The sequence below is a fragment of the Corvus brachyrhynchos genome, unplaced genomic scaffold, assembly GCF_000691975.1.
Source record: "Corvus brachyrhynchos isolate BGI_N302 unplaced genomic scaffold, ASM69197v1 scaffold101, whole genome shotgun sequence".
NCBI lineage: Eukaryota > Metazoa > Chordata > Aves > Passeriformes > Corvidae > Corvus > Corvus brachyrhynchos.
This window is the reverse complement of record NW_008237239.1, coordinates 22031079-22046404: the sequence shown is the minus strand read 5'-3', so window position 1 is coordinate 22046404 and position 15326 is coordinate 22031079. Positions and strand designations below refer to the sequence as shown.

Here is a 15326-nt window from a genome sequence, read left to right as displayed (position 1 = left end):
AGTTGTGGCTCCTTTACAGTGCACAGCCTAGTCTGAGTCTGGGTGCTAAATGAAACACAGCTCCAATGGGAATGAACATCTAATGAAAGACCATACTCTAATACCTTTGTAGGAAGAAGTTATATTAAGCTTGCACAGGCAGCCTTCCCTCTGGCTTTTTGTGACTTTTTAGGTGCTTAATCTTATAAATATTTTTTCAGAGTGCATGTGAGATTCAGGAATGAGGTGGACTGTGGATAAGAAAGTAAACATGGGCAAAAGACTGAGCTCAGGGATGTGCTTACCACTGCACTGAGGCCTGTGCAATAGCATAAGCATATTTATAGAGGAACTCCTTTGCATATAAGTGTTCCCAGTCAGGAGGCATTAAACAGTAAAAACAACAGCATGCACTTTATTCCCCAGAACCGTCTGTTTCTAAGCAATATCACTTTCCTCCTGTTTTTATGAGAAAACTGTTAGAACCAGATAAATAGATGGCTGTGTTGGTACTTGTTTATTACAGATGATGTATCTATCATCTATTGGGAGTGACCTAGTGTGGTGTCACTGGAGCCACAGGGTTCAGGTCTGTGAAGCAGAGCAGGCTGGAGGGAGCAGGGACACCCAGGGCCCCTGGAGCAGCCGAGGGCTCCATGTCCCGCTGGGCTCCTGAAAAGGCTCCGTGTCCTGCCGGGCTCCTGAGGAGGCTCCGTCAGCAGCTCCCCTCTCAACACATGCCTCTGTTTCCTTCTGTGACTCGCAGCTGAACATGATGGTGCAAACTAAATTAGCCTGATTTAATTTGCACTCAACTCAGCAGGGGCTGTTATAAACACTGATTTACTGTGTGCAGGAGCAGCGCTGGAAGAACCAAAAGCGTTGGTTGAGGCAGCGCAGGTCCCGCTTTTCTCAGCACGCTCTGGAAAGGATGGTCCCTGGCACCCATGGGGATGTCCAGGGGATCTGTGTGAGTGCAGAGTGTTCACAGCAGGCTCTGTTGGACATGGTGGGATGGAAATCTGTCGGTCCCAACTGGGTTTGTTGCACGAAGTGAGCAAGTATCATTTAAGGCTGGGAGTGTGCTGGACATACCTCTGCCACAGGCTGTTTGCAAAGCTGGTGCAGGACACCCAGTTTCAAACTGCAGTTCATTTTAATGTTGTACACATTGTTTTTTCTATCAGATTTTGTACTTACTTACTTCGCACCTCTTTAATGCAGAGCAATGTAATTGCAGGGAGATTATTTTGCTATTGATTACTTGATCCAGGAAAGAAACAGAATTCATCCATGCCATGAATCACTAAGCATTTGCAGCAATAAACTTTATTGAGCCATGTGACTTGCTGTTACAGAATTGTAAAGAATGCTTTACTGGAATGATTATACCAAACCATGTACAATTCAAACTGAATTATTTGGCTCACAATAAAATGTTTTTGGCAAGGGCACCTACTCGGACACTGTGAAGCTTTTATATTGCTAACAGAATAATGTTTTCTGGGCAATTCTGAAGATATATTACTCCTCATTTACAATGTGCATTGTGAAAAAATGGTCTGAAATGCTGCTGAAGGATGCATTCGTTTGTAACCACAGCATTTACAGGGATGCTGAGCTTTGCAGTGGGTGGTATTGCTCTGGCAGAAATGAAAGAAAAGTGGGACTGTGGCTTGAGACTAGTATTGCTAATAAAAGTCCTTTTTGAAAAGGCAGGTGCAAGAATAGCAAATAATGTCTGGAGTGGGCAGAGGAGATGGAGGGTGAGATATACTGTAACAATAAGACTGAGATGAAATTGAAAGGAACTAATCAACCCTTTACAAACAAAGTCTTCAGCTAGAGCTTATTGCTGCAAATGCACACAACTGGAAGTATTTCATGTTTCCTGGATATAGTTGGTGCACATGTTGAGGGTGCAGTTGGGGTACAGCAGATACCAGTTTGAGATAGAAACACACAGATTGAGTATTTCTGCCTTTCTGGGTAATCAGTTAAATGCTGTTGAGACACTGCAGTGTAATTCTCAGTCTGAGGTCACATCTCTCCTTTTGCCAGTTTTACAGTGGGGCCACCAGGACTTCTGCCTTACCTGAAAACATATTGCAGTCCTTTTCTGGGAGGTATTACATTCATGCAAGTGGCTACTGCACTATTAGAGCTGTCCAAGCTGTGCCAGCAGACTTTGATCACACCACATGATGCTCTGTGTGGAATGAATGAATAAATAATGTTGCTTTGGTTTTGATTAAGCAGTATCTGTAATCCTAACTCCACAACCCACAAATGGACCTCTAAAGGGCAAGTTGTCATTGGACTGGCACCATAAAAATGAGGAATTTGGAGCTTTTGGAAGGAAGAGCCTGTTTCCAGGGGCAGGTGCTGCCTGAAAAGTGTCCACTGAGGAGAGGGGGTGCAAAGTGTCCCACTAGTGCAGACCTTTGCACAGGGCACTGATGGGAGTGAAGAGACAATATGGGAACATGGGGTCAAAGCCACTGCTAAATCCAAGTGTCCACCAGTCCTCACTCACCCCCTCTCCAGTGCAACAACCCCACCAGGAGACTCAATTCAGACAATGGGATTTCAAAATTTGCAAACCTTAAGTCTTACTTTATTTCCTCTGTGAGCTGTTCAGGTCAGTGTTTCATGCAAACCTATGGAAGAGGGTGAAAAGCTGGAGTGTGATACAGAGGTATGATCTTTGCATCCAGATTCAGAAAATTGAAGGGCAAAAATCCCCTTTGTTGTTATTTACAGTGCCACAGTGCCGAGGGGAAAAAGATCGGGTTCCCCAGAGTGATGGCTACTATGTGACACAAGAGCAGGACTTGCTGTGTGCTTAAAAAAAGTACTTCTGCAGTTCCCCGAGGGAGTGGTCTGTGTTCAGCCTGGGGCTCTGTTAAGAGAGAAGATTTGACCTGGACCTCAGCCTCTTGAGGTCCTCATCCCTCTGCATACCACAGCATTGCTGCTCTGGAATCCTCCTCCTGCTGGGAACCGGATTTTCCCCATAAGCAACGCTTCTTTCTTGTTGGCATGCAGGAGCTCAAGTTATGACCCTATCCCAAGGTTGGGGGCTTGGCAAGAAGCCAGTGATCTCTGGGTAGTTCTTCTGCACCTCTATCTGCACACACACCCCCACATCTTCCTGTGAACCCCGTATCACCTTCCTTAAAAACTGTTGCAATACTGTGCTGAAAAAGAAGGCGAAAAAATCTTTTTTTTTTTCCCTCCCCTGCTCAGGGAGCAGCTCCTTGCAGAATGAAATGCTAACGAGTGCCTTTGCCTTTCCTTCCTGCTGTGTCTTACACTGAATTAGACCTGAAAAGCAGTATCACCAAGCTTGAAGTTCAATTTATCAGTGCAGTCAGGATTGATTTGTTACACTACCTATTCTGGGGAAATGAATGTCTCCATCGCGCTCCCTTCCAGTGCAGGCAGACCTTTGTTTTGCTCACATCAGCCATGTAATGTAGGAAGCTGACATTCCACAGATAAAGGAAAAAACCTACAAAATCCGGACTAATTCTACCCAGCCTGGCAGTGCCAGAGAGTGATGCCACTTGCAAAGGACACACTTGGCATTGTGGTGGCTGCAGATACCAGGCAGAAGTGCTCTCTACCTGGGCTTATCTGCTACTTTTTTGTTATTGAATTAGTGCCATAAGTGTCCTAGAAAATTATTCTTGGCTGAATTACTTGTCCCCTTTATTGCTATTAATGTTGTAGCTGGACCATCGTGTTGATCCTTGGAACTCCAACTCACAGTAAGAGTCAGGTTGAAAACAAACTTGTTTTTTGTAGAAATTTTCAGCTGTTGTGTGAGACAAGAAAAATGGACTTTGCTACTGCTGTTGAGGAAGAAAATTTCCACTCATAATCTAGCACAGGGGATCTCCATTAAGAGAACAGCAATTATAAATCCGGTTTTCTCTTGCAGCACATTTTGATGGAATATTTGCAATGAACCACATACAAATGTGGGAATTACATTTTCAGATTAAAAAGACCCAAAATGTGATTGCTATGAAGTGTTACAATTTTAAAAGACCCTTTTTTTTTTTTCTTCCCTAACTTGTCATGCACATATCAAATGTGGAGGGAAGGGTTAAAAGCTAAGAACCCTGCAGAACCACACAGAGTTCTTCATGCTCCTGGAAATGTGGCTACAAGAAGGATGTCTATAGCTGGTGCTCATTAAGCGAGGCGAAATGAAAGAGGTAGTTGCTCTAAAGTAGCTTTTTTTCCTCAGGTAAAAGCAGGATTTCTTTCTCATAAACATGCTGCAGCTAGACATAAATGACTTACTGCTTGAAAGCAGCTCTGCACTGCTGAAGAGCTGGAGCTCAAGAGTAAGAAATTTGGTCTTAAGCTACCCTGAGTGGGTGCTTTCAGCCTGGCTGCCAGCAGCAGCAGTGCTGCTTTTTGCCTGGGGTGAGGCTGCTGGGGGCTCCTGCCTCTGCAGCTAAACACTGAGCTTCCAGAGGATGCAGGAGTGGGATTATGTCTGTGATTGTCCCATTACCATAGTCTCTCCCTTTCCACAGCCCTCTTCAAAACCAAAGAGTTAGCTTGGAATACTGCTTCAGAAACTGGGACCATGCTTGCTCTGTAAGTCTTTGGGTACAGCCCCCTATTAATGGAGTAGGTGTTTTTTGTGCTCCTTTGGAGCATACAAGCACACCCTTGTTGACCCTTCTCTGCAGCTTGGATGTTTATTGTAATGTATTGTGTTCCCCTTTAAAAGGAAAAAGAAAACAATCTCAGCATCACCCACTCTTCCTAGCTGCTCCTTAATGTCAGATCTCATCTGAGTCATAATCCTAGTCTTAAAAACTGTCTCCTCCTCTTAGGGCATAGGTACACATGTACCAAAAGACTAACACTGAAGGGCTGAGGTGTTCCCCCTGATCCTCTGGCCAACATTAACTCCAGCTGTTCATTAGCTCCAGCTCTGCAAACTGGTGTCTGAAGTCCTGCAGGAACTGGCTCATGCTGGGCCACGTGTCCCAGCACCTGGGTCCGATGGCACCCATGAGAGGTGTGGGACAGACCATTGGCAGTCTTATTTTAAGTTGAAGCCCTACTTGTCTCAGAGCTCTTCTCTGAAACTCAGGTAAAGCCCATGCTGAATCCCTTGTGCACAACTTCTCCTTCAGTGAGGCTGGGAAATGTCAGCCTGCTGTTAAGATGCTTGTCCGCAGGGACTCTGACTCTTGGCCTCCCAACACTCACCAGGCAAATACGGACAAGAGAAATAACCCTGAGCATCTCCAAAGTAGTTTGATCTGAAGGGCTCATTATTTTTGAACAGCTAAGTTGAACATTACTGAGAACTCAATTTCCATTTCAGCTTGCTTTTCTACTTTGCAGGGCAGAGCGTGGGAGCAAGGCTTGGGCACTTCACAGCGTCCTCCGTATGGATCAATATTTTCCAATGTGCACAAGTTTCCAAGAGTTTAAACCGCTGAGTTTTGCAGAACTTTAATTGTATCAAATGCAAAAAAAGAAAGGGATACTCTATCAAACTAGCACATAGCTAAGCACATAAAGAATTTAGGGGATGAATTAACAGAACAAAATTCATATGCTGCAAGAATAAACTGCTGAGTCCAGTAGAAGGAACTCCCATTTAGTTTTTATTTTTATTTTTATTGTTTACAAGTACTTGGAAGTACAAAATGACAAGGGGAATTTGGTGGAAAGGCCATGTGGAGGTGCCATTCCTCCAGACTACTCTTTAAATTACAAAAAATGGTGCAATGAGTCTGTAGAACATCAAAGAACTTCTGTCAGCTCTGACCACCTGATGGAGCTGAAGGAAGCTGTGGCCACATTACCTTGCTGAATTCAAGTGCCAGAACCTGAGCTAGACACAGCTGTCCCTGGAGAGCTTACTGTGACAGGAAATAAGCCCTTCCTGCTGCGAGGCAGATATTCTTCCTTTCTCAAATTATTTAAAACAACCAGAGGCAACAGATCTTCAGGTGACCCATACTGCTGCATACACCTGAAAGTCAGGATCAGCTGAGAATGCTTCTCCTCAATGACTTGGCATATAGAATCATAGAATAAGTTGGGTTGGAAAGGACTTTTAAAGGTCATCCAGCCCAACCCTTCTGCAGTAAGCAGGGATATCTTCAAATAGACCAGATTACTCAGAGCTTTGTCCAAACTGGCTTTGAATGTTTCCAGGGACAGGTCATCTGCCACCTCTCTGGGCAACATGTTCTAGTGGCTCACCATCTTCATTGGAAAAAATGTCTTCCTTATATCTAGTCTAAATCTTACCCTCATTCAGTTTAAAGCCACTCCCCCTTGTCTTATCACTACCTGCTCATGTAAAAAATCCCTCTCCAGCTTTCTTGTGTGCCCCCCTCAAGGTACTGGAAGGTGCTCTAAGCTCTCCATGGAGGCTTCTCCACGCTGAACAAGCCCAGCTCTCTCCTCCTGTCTTTGGAGGAGAGATGCTTCAGCCCTCTGAGCATCTTCATCGCCTCCTCTGGACTCGCTCTGACAGGTCCACATCCTTCCTATGTTGGGAGTCCCAGGGCTGGTTCAGTACTCCAGGTGGAGTCTCATGAGAGCAGAATCTCACGATTAGAGGGAGAGAATCCCCTCCCTGGATCTGCTGGCTTTGCTTCCTTTGATACAGCCCAGGATGCAGACGGCAATATAAGAAGAGCTGCCTTAGTTAGCAAAGCCTAGAGAGAATGTCTCCTGATGGTTGGTAAAGCTGCTTTCCTAACAGGCTGTGCTGGGTGCTTGTGCCCTTCCCAGGCTGGGTCCAGGAGCTGAGCTCGCTGTTTTGCAGGGGTGAATGGCAGGGTGAAGGTCCTGCAGCGTCAGCTGAGGCTGCCTTTCTGCTCTTTGTGTTCAGTCAGTGTTTTTCCTTTGGTGAATAACCCTGGCCTGGGGATTGCTGCGCTGAGGGTTGAGGCTGTTGTGATGTTAACAGGAGGTGGTTGCAGCGGGATCAACCCCTTCTGCATTGCTCGGGTAGCAGGGTGAAAGTACTCCAAGGGTGAGCAGGCCATGGGGTGGCACAGAGCTTGGGAGGTGGGCACACAGTGTCTCCATCAGTAGCCCAACTCTTGGGGGCTGTCAAGGATATGGTCACCTGTCCTACTGCCCCCCAAACTGAGGCTACTCCTGGCTGCTTCTGGACTGTGCAGGGACAGCCAGCCTGGGACCTGAGCCCCTCCTTGCATTCAGCACATGGAGGAGGGAAATTAAAGGAGTCATCCTCCCAAGTCAGGCTTTTTGTACAGCTCTTCAAACCTAGAAACCACTCCTTTTTCTCCTGGCACTAGGCTCAGCTTGCTGAAACAAAGATTAAAAGCCTGGCTTCCACTAAAGATTCTTCAGTGGCAGCCCAAACAGGCTCCCTAGAGAAGATTAACTATCCCCTGCACTGAGGGGAATTTGAGCTTTAGCAAAATGGACTGATGAGAAAAACATAGGTAGTACTGCAAAGATGAATTTGATAAAGGTGGGCAGAGCACAGTGGAGGCATGAAAAACTGGTTAAGTGTTTGCTTTTATGTATAGCTGAGTTCTAGGTCTTTAGACAAGACTTAATCTTTTCTATAAACAAATAACACATTCATTTACATGAATAATCCACATTTCTTATGCAAATCACTTCCCTGCTGCTATTTCTACTGAGAATAATATTCAGTATAATTACCACATTTATTTAGTGAATCTATTTACACAGGATAGCTCTCTGTCCATGAACGCTCTTCACCAGAGAGGCCCAAAGAGCAACAGGGGAGCCCAAGCTGCCAGTCATGTGTGCCCTCTGCTTTCTATTTTTGTCCCCATGAAGCATTCTGGGACCGTTTGAGATGTCTCAGCAAGAGCAGAAGGATGCCAGCATCCTGCCTCCATCTCAGGGAGAGCACCTGCTGCTAATGGAAGGCAGCTCTCCCCTGCTCACCAGCCTGCTGTTTGAGCTCCAGCTAACTATAATGAGGCAAGGCACTTTGAATAATAACTTTCCTTTGGGTATAAGGCTATCTTAATTTTTTGTGTGCTTAAGTTGGTAATTGCCACAGAGTTTGAAAATCTTCCAGGTTTTACCACTCTTAATTATGTTCTCATGCATATGCATCCCCTGCTTGTGTGCTCATTACTGCGAGGAGATCAGAACCCCGAACGCTGGAACGGTTCCCTCCAATTATCTTCCATATGCAGAAGTTCCTGTGAAATACCTCTCCTGCATAGGATGGCCCAAGCTATTTGGAGAACATCTTGCTGTCCAGAGCACATTTTGCTCTGGGTAGTAAAACCAAAATGCTTTTCATCCCTCGTGTGTATCACCCAGGCTGCTGGGATGTCTCCTTGCTTGTAGCACCAGCCATTGAAATACTTGTTCAGGGGAAGTTATTAAGGCGTCCTAATGGAAAATATTTCAAGTTTCTAGGGCCCTGATTGCCTCTTTACCTGCTCTGTTTGCATCTATTGATCGTTCTGGTTCAACAAGACCCTCTGGGACTAACAAACTCTAACAGGTTTGAATGCATTCATGAGGTTCTATGTGGGGAAAGAAAAATAATGCTGTTGGGCTTCTGACTTGTTCTTGCTCAATAACAGCAAAACAAATGTGTGCAATTAAACATTACTTTGTTTTCTAAACAGCAGCCTTGAAATTTTGTCCTGCTAGCAAGGGAATCAAGCTGCTGCTTTGCTGTCTAACCAACAGCAATGATTTGGTGATGGGAAAGGAGATGTTAATCCACCTGAGCATGTTCAGGGTAGAATACTGTTCCCTTGTAGGTAGGCTGGATTTCTAGCACCCTGTGTGTTTTTGTGTAGGAGATCACAGTGGATCCTATGAAAAGATTGAATGGAGCAAGCACAGACCTTGACGTTACTCACTCTTTTTGTACAGAGCAACTGCTTGTTAACTGTTTCTCAGGGAGCTGTGGGGTTAGTTGATAGCCCCTTGGAGCTTTTGTACTGAGAGAGGGAGGTTGCCTGATCAAATAGAAATCACTGTCTTTACGCTTAAAGCATTGGATTGTATGTGAAGAAATGTCTGTTCCTAGACACTTCACCTAAATAATGGGATTAAAATCTTAAGAAGTAAGGTGATGTGTGGCTCACTGTCTCCAGGTTTTGTATCCCTCAGGAGAAGGGAGAGATAAACAGTCAGGAGTTTTTTCTATGGAAAATTTTACAGGAAGAAGATGAGGGTAAAACTTTCCACCCAGCTGTGAAAACCCTCCTTCCCAAAAAGTGCCTGGTGCAATATTACATATTGCCAGCTGTGTTAATAGATGCCTAGATCCCAGCTGGCATTGGGCCACACTTACATATCCCAGAAATAGAGATTTAATTCTGAAATCTGCTTAACACCTGCACACAAAAGGACAGAGGCATTAAAGGTGCTTTAAGGACAAAGCTTTACTTTAGCTCATGTGTTCTCTCGCCCATCACATGACTTGTTCTTTATTCTGTTGAGTGTCACCTGTCCAAACCACAATTATGGGCTTCAATGTGTCTAAGAGACACAGTCCTGCAGCTAGTTAAAAGGGACTGATTTAGTGTATTGAAAGAAACAAAGGGGTTTGGTCTGAATTCGGGCAGGGTTCTCTGCTTTTAGAGACGGATGGTGGTGAGTGTGTGCGTGTGCACATGTGTGAATGCACACAGGAGCACAGCTCCTTGGGAGGCAGTGAGCAGCTTTGCTTCCCCTGTGATGTCCCAGCAGCACTGGGGTCCACCAGGAGCATGTGCTTTACTAGAGCTGTGCTGAGAACTGCAGGGTGCCCGGGACCTCACAGGCTCAGCTGCTGGTAAAGATCCACCTGCCCTGGGCTCTGTTTATTGATTGTTTGCTGCTACTTGGCTCATAAAACTCTCTGCTGCTTTTGGTCTCAAATGCCCCTTTGTGGCCATTTGCAGTGCCTTCCACTGGTTGCTGGTGCAGTGACCTGGAGCTAGGCAGAATACTGAAAAACCAGGCTGTGGGATCAGGAGCCATCGCTTATCCAGAGGCTTTTTCCAGAAACTGGGAGCATCAGGAGAGACTAACAAGCACCAGAGACATATATCGGACAGACAAGATCCAGAAGACTTTATTGTAGCAATAAAACCCAGAGGCAGAGCTGGTCAAGACCAACCAGTGAACAGTATTGAAGGTGGTTTCAGTGGAAGAGCACTATCCAAGGGAGCTGTTCTTTGCTAAAATGTCCCTCAGTTACACACTGAAGTCAATGTGTCTCCCATCAAATATCCCATTGCTTTTGCCCTTGTTCCCACGCCTGCTTGGATTGGCATCACTGGGCACCTGTAAATGCTGTGGGTAAAGGCTGCATCTAATCCAGAAAAACCTGTGCTCCAGGAAATGGAGACAGGGACTGGGGAGCATGTGAATTAAACACAAGTGCAAGTGGGTGCCCATTTGATTGCAGTTGCTAGAGATGGAAAATACCTTGTGATAAGCAAGAATTCCCCCCAGCCTTCCTCCAGTTTTACTACAGAGAAGTCTTTGTATTTGTTCCAATGATGAGGGAGCTCAGTGCTGCCTCATCCATCAGTGCCATAGACACTAGCCTGGAGGTGGGAGTCTGACTTGTAGGAACTGCAGGCGAATGTCTGGATGTGTGCTCTTGCCCATCGACTCGGGAAGCAGCTTGTGTTGCTGCAGCTGACTTGATGAGAGCTTCAATTAACAAATGCTATTAAAGTAGCTCTCCTCTTTATTTTATTTTTTTTAATGCATAGCATTTCCTGACAGCTTAAACGTTTAATTAACTGGAGATGCCATCGTGGAAAGTTTGCTAGAGAAGCATGCTTGCGGTTTAATTAAATGGAAAAAAAATCCTTTAGAGGTACTGGAAGAGATCTGCTTGCAACACTAATAGTGGCAAAAAGTCTGCAGGAACTCCTGTATTTCCCTTTCTGAGTGTAGCAGTAGGTGAGAAGGTGCACAGCGGTATCATCACCCGAGAGGAGAAGGTGAGTGCTTCACAGCTTCGCGTTTGACCCTCCCGTTTAAACTGCATGTGTAGGACAAGCTACAGCTCTGTTACCTCAGCAAGGGAGAGGAGACAGCCAACTAGAAAGTTTTTGGTTTTGTTTTTTTAACACTTTAACTTACAATTCTTCTGGTATTAGGCCAGAGCTGTCTCTAACATTTTTCATCTTCTCCAAGGGCACACAGGAAGAACATTTTTCATATAAGCATTGGTTTGATTTTTTTGGCTTCCGTTACAGCACAAAAATAAAGGCAGATCTTACCTGCCACAAAAATGTGGGATACTCTTCACATTATCTTCAACAGCTGCCACAGAAGCTGGTTTTTGAGCTGGCAAGGTACTGCCTGAAGTGGCAGAGAGCCCTTGCTGCCCTCACAACGCAGAGGGCTGTGTGTGATGGTAGCTGTGGGTAGGAACCCCCAGCTGAGCACACAATTGTGCCCCTGCAGCACCTTGCCACGAGCCCACAGCACAGTGGTGTCAAGTGCTGCAGGGCTGGGGGTCCCCCAGGGCAAAGCAACAGTCTCCTTGCTCCTATGCAAAGGACTTCTCCCCTTCCTCTCCTCATACTGACCGAGTGACCCAGAGGCTTTTTGAACAGCTACAGGTCTGAAAAGGGAACTTTGTTCCAGTAGTAAATATAAACCTGGAAGTCACTGACATGACTGTTCACATTTGAAGCACAGCTCCACCCATGGAAGGGTATCAAATAGTTGTGAGTCATCCCTGGGAGCAGGCTGGGGCTGTGGGGTGGTGCTGGGCCAGGGCATGTGCTGGCTTGCTGTCCTGGAGCCTCTGCACCCAGGCTGGCACCTCTGCTGCTGGTGACGAGGGACAGCTGGGCTCCCGCTGAAACACGCAAATGCTCAGCACTTGCCAAAACAGCTATTTGGGAGCAGCTCGTTGTGCTCTCCCTCCTCTCCTGGCCCTCTCCTCAATGTGGTTAAATTCAGTAAGTGTAGCACACCCTCTGCCAGGAGTGGGAGATAAACTTCTGAATGAGCTTCTTCCCCCGAGCCTGGAGCACGCACCACAGAGGTGCCACTGACCACTGAATGAAATCCAACACTCTGTATAACCCCATATTACCATGCTGACCCTTTCAAATGGTGATCCCCTATTTTTTGCACAGTCTTTCTGATATTTGTGCTACCACAAGCAGCACCTCTTCATGGGGATGGTGCACTGCCATGAACAGCAGTGAGTGCTGGGCTACCCCAAGCCACTGACTGAACCAGATCCTCCCCTGGCAATAGAGAGCTCTCTGTCCTAGAAGCCCCTTTCAATCTGGAGCTCACTGGGGTTCTTCCATCTTACAATAACCTCCCATGTTCAGTTGAGACTCCTTAGTATCCCAAGCTGAGGGTGGATTTTGATCCTTTCCTCTGATCACTTCTTGACTGTATCTGTTTAAGCCCCTTTCAACTTTCTGAGAAAAAACTGCGAAGTATTTGTGATCCTTTTGGAAAAGAAACATTCTCTGGATGGAATATCAGATGTGAACTGAACTCAAACCCAAGAACATTCCTAGTAAAAACTGCACTGAAGCAGTGCCCAGCTGGTTTGTAGAACCAGTGAGATTAGATTTCCTTGAAATGTGCTTTACAGATGCCCTTGAAACAGCAAGGAAAGCTACTTTCCCCTTCCACCCATTCCTTAAAGGACCCTGAAGGGCCATTGCCTGAAGCTGTGATTGTGAAGAGTCCACCTCCCACTCAGAACTCACGTCCTATTTTTGCCTTCATGAAACAGTCACTTTCATCAGCTTTTCAATGCTGATACCAACAAATGCTGGCCACCCATTTCCTAGGCTTTTTTCCTGTCTCTGGCTGCACTGCCTGTAAATTTTGCTCTGTTGGAAACAGGTAGTATGTTATGGGCCTCACCTGTGAAGCAACTGAGACTGGCAGACGAAAAATTAGAAAAATGGCAAAGATATGGGTCAATAATGCAACAGAATATTTTTTTTTTATTGCCATGTTTTAATGGAATTGCAGTAGGATTTTTATATGAGTCTCTGAAAGTCTACGACTTCAAATAACTCTGAACCTCCAGATTTGTATTCTTGCCTTATTCTTGGTTAAATAGCTGTTACCATCATCTGCATGATACATTATCTGTCCCAGCACACAGGCACACCATCAGGAGGAATATACTTCCTTGGAGACGACGCATTGCTAGAGCTCCTCGAGTCTCCTGCCTCCACGTGGGACACCTGCACAGCGCGGGGATTTGTACAGTGTCCCCTCCTCGCTGGAGTGGTGGCAGTGCCAGCGGGGAAGTGTTTTTGCCCGTTCTCTGCTGGGCACAGCAAGTTATCCATCACAGCACCGAGCCCTGCCAGTGAAGCTTTCCCTCAGCAGAGGGAGTTGTTTCTCAAGGTAATAAGAAAGCATTATCTGATTGCATTTTTGTCAGGTATGTCCTATTTATTACCTTACCTGTAATCTAATTTGTAATGTATTTCCTTGATATTTTCTATACTTCCCCTCTGTATTTCATAATAGCTTCCCCTGAAAGTCTGACCTACAAAAAAGACAAGGTTTTTAATCCAGCTTTGAATGATAACACCCTCCAGGTACCTTTATCTGGAAAAACTCTCCTAGCACAGAGGGAGGTCTCATAGGAAAAACTCAGCACCCTCTGCAAATGTGTTGGGGGAACACTGTGTAACAGCAGCCAAGGTCACTTTGTCCCAGGCAGGAAAACACCAGTGGCTATTTTCTTCTTGTGGCAAGGTGATATTTTTGGTCAGAAAGCCATTCCTGATCCAAAGAAGGAATGTGAGAAGTAGCAACCAGTCTGTCCCAATAGCAGGGGTGAGCATAAGGCAAGAAGATAACTATAAACCATGTAAAAACTACCACCCATGTGCCTCAGCTGCTGAAAGCTTTTCAGGTGTTTTACCTTAGGTGTCAGGAAAAAGCATAAGGCAACAGTTTGGGGGGAGAGCAGTACCTGTAGGTCCTAACTAGGTTGGGCAGAGATGTCTTATGCTGGCAGAGGTGGAGTGTGATGGTCCAGCTACCCTGCATGGGGCTGAGGAAGGTTAATTGGCATGACAAATGACACATGCCATGGGAACAGTTTGCATTTTCAGGCTGGTTTGGGCTTCCCATGTGACATCAGGTTGGTGGCTCACCAGGGCATGAGGGCTTTCTGCCCTCTTCCCACTTGGTTAGTCCTGATCCTTCCACAAAGTTCAAACTAACTGCCTGCTGGACCTGAATTTCCTCATTCTGGTAAAGGTGTTTCAAAGTCGCACAGCTTTAAAACAAAGAAAGAGAAATGTCCCTTTTTGTGGATGCTAATGAAATTTTTATCTGGGCATCTTTCTGTGAATGTTGGGCCTGAGAGGCATGGATTATGTTAGGGAGAAGGGCTTATTGAGCCCTGGAAGTAAATCAGAGGAGGACAGAGGATGAAGATCACAAATGATAAATTAGCAAGTGACAGAAAACAACTGCAGGAAATAATAAAGCCAGGAGGAGTGCGTGGGAAATGCATAGGAGCGGTTGTTTACAACATGTGCATTGGACTTTCCAGCATTTGACATCTTATCTCTATTTCATTCCATATGTTACTTTATGCATGGATTCCTGTTTTTATGGGGTTTGTTCTGTAGTTTTTGTACTAACATGAATGACTCACATCTGCTCCAATACTTAATTTATTCTCTAATGTCTTCTGCAAAGGTTTGCTCAGCTCATGTAGTACTTGTCAGTGGCAAGATCGGAAGCGCAGTGTCAGGCAGGTGAGCAGGGATAGCTGTGTGAGACAGCTCTTTTCTGGAGTCCTACTCTGTAGTTGTGCTAGGTTTTTTTTCCCCTCAGCAAGGTCTGTAATTCCCACTTTGGCTGCCCTGTGTGGACAGGCCTGCTGTGCTGGGGCCGTGTATGGAGCCAGCAAGGAACACCCCATGGGACAGGGATTACGGCTGCAGGCCATCCCCGCAGGACCATGGCCCAGCACCAAGCTGCTGCCGGAATAACAACAGCTGATGATTATGATTTTATTTTTTAAGTGTTCCTGACAGCTCTGGAGACACACATCTTCTCTTCCAAATCCAGTAATTAAATTCCACCTACCTGAATTCCCCCTGCTGTTTCAATTGGTTAAATTAATCTTCCCATCATGTCTGAGCCTCCTCTGTGTTGTTGAGCGCTGGCCTCCTCTCGCCCCGGAGTCGGGCGGGGACCGGGACCGACCCGGACCAAACTCGCAGCGGCGCTGCCCAGCCCCGCGCATCCCCTCGCGTGGAAGTGGCCCGGAGTCACTCACGGAGCGAGGGCAGAGGGATGGGCGTCCCCGGTTACACACAGACACCCCCGCACCCCGCGGTGTCCCCGTCCCC

At 46.0% G+C, this 15326-nt stretch overlaps 1 long non-coding RNA gene across 2 annotated transcripts in view; it reads right to left on the bottom strand.

The window, feature by feature from the left end:
* LOC108445635 overlaps nucleotides 1-15320 on the bottom strand; it is a 22905-nt gene extending 7585 nt beyond the window's left edge. For both annotated transcript variants that reach the window (XR_001860580.1, XR_001860581.1), the window contains exons 1-2: nucleotides 15061-15320; nucleotides 2075-2188 (exon numbers count right to left, since the gene is read on the bottom strand). This is a non-coding gene — a long non-coding RNA (uncharacterized LOC108445635). The remainder of the gene's footprint in view (nucleotides 1-2074; nucleotides 2189-15060) is intronic.
* Between the last annotated feature and the right edge of the window lie 6 nt (nucleotides 15321-15326).